General features: G+C 42.7%; 1 pseudogene; it reads right to left on the reverse strand.

The window, feature by feature from the left end:
• The window catches only part of LOC133361966 (helicase POLQ-like), an 11253-nt pseudogene extending 9952 nt beyond the window's left edge, over nt 1–1301 (reverse strand).
• Nucleotides 1302–1595: the final 294 nt, after the last annotated feature.

The following is a 1595-nucleotide window of genomic DNA, read 5'->3' on the forward strand; positions in this document are numbered from 1 at the left end:
TTCGGTAAAGTCATCACGTAGAAGGGAAGTATAAATAATAAAAATAAAACATAATAAAATAATTCTCACGACGTTTCGGCCACAACGCAAGCAGCCGTCCTCAGGTGGAAAACCAGGTCAGGACGCTGTCTCCCCGACAGACCTGGTCTTCACCTGAGGACGGCTGCTTGCGTTGTGGCCGAAACGTCGTGAGAAGTAATTGTATAATGTTTATTTTACTATTTTATTACTTCCCTTCGACTTGACTTTACCGAAAGACCAAGAAAGAAGAAAGCAATGTCTGCTTCCTCTACCATCTGTCCAGATATAGATTTCACAGGTTATTTAAACTTGAAAGCTGTTCAAAAGCTTGTGTGCCTATTTTATTTCCATTGATGTCTGTGCACTCACCTTGTGACTGAGCAGCGGATAAAACTGAAGCTTTCTTCTGGACACCGAGCCTTGTTGTTTACCTCGTAGATAGAGTCTCCAAGCTTAATGTACTCTCTTAACTGGACCTGTGAGGATCACGGCAGCCATGTAGACTTTTGTAAGAGGTTGAAGACGTGTATCTTTCACACATCAGTTGCGCAACATTTTTATGAAAATTAAACTTTCAATATAATAATAATAAGAATGTGATTCTTTTCGATGTAAAGCTTTCGTGACTGCAGGGATTCATCTTCTTGGTTCTTTCGGTAAAGTCACGTAGGATGGAAATAATAAAATAATAAAAATAAAACATTTTAAAATAATTCTCACGACGTTTCGGCCACAACGCAAGCGGCCGTCCTCAGGTGTAGAACAGGTCTGTCGAAAAGACAGAGTCTGAATGACACACCCCAGGCTTGGGGCGACTATTTAAGCTGGGATGGAGGGGTGAAGAGCGTCTTGACAAAAAAAAAACGGCTGCTTGCGTTGTGGCCGAAACGTCGTGAGAATTATTTTATTGTTTTATTTTTATTATTTTATTACTTCCCTTCTACGTGACTTTACCGAAAGAACCAAGAAGATGAATGTGATTCCTACCGGTCGAAAATCGTTAGTGTACAACTCCGCATTCAGGAATTTTTGCAAGTCCTTGATGTTGCTCAGAGTGGCACTCATACCGATGACCTGAGTTGTTTCTGCAATAGAATCAAGCGAATGCAACACCACACTGAATCACAGATGGAACTGAATCACCACAACGACGACTGGAAACCCGCAGTAATGTATGATAACTGCAGGGTGAGAACAAACGTACTTGACGCATACTGAACCTTGGCCAGCGTCTGCTCCAGGGTGGCCCCACGGCTGCCACCTTCGCCCAACATGTGCAGCTACAGACCACGCAACAAACCATTAGTACACCATTGGGACCTCATTTGCCAGTAAAACATGATAATTGGTTTTTTACCCTTCTATCTGGCAACAAAACTGACACTTTTTTTACGAGGAGCCATGTTTGCATAGACCACAATACCTGCGGTCGGAATGCAAACAAAAACACAACTCTGATAATGTATGCACTGTCCTTGAAGTTGATTGGCCCACACCCGAGACAGCTTTCCTTAGAGCCTAGTCTCACATGGTCCTTGAAGTTGATTGGTCCACACCCGAGACAGCTTTCCTTA

This window comes from Lethenteron reissneri, unplaced genomic scaffold, assembly GCF_015708825.2.
Source record: "Lethenteron reissneri isolate LAM-NWPU_2019-01 unplaced genomic scaffold, ASM1570882v1 scaffold_1309, whole genome shotgun sequence".
Taxonomy (NCBI): Eukaryota; Metazoa; Chordata; class Hyperoartia; order Petromyzontiformes; family Petromyzontidae; genus Lethenteron; species Lethenteron reissneri.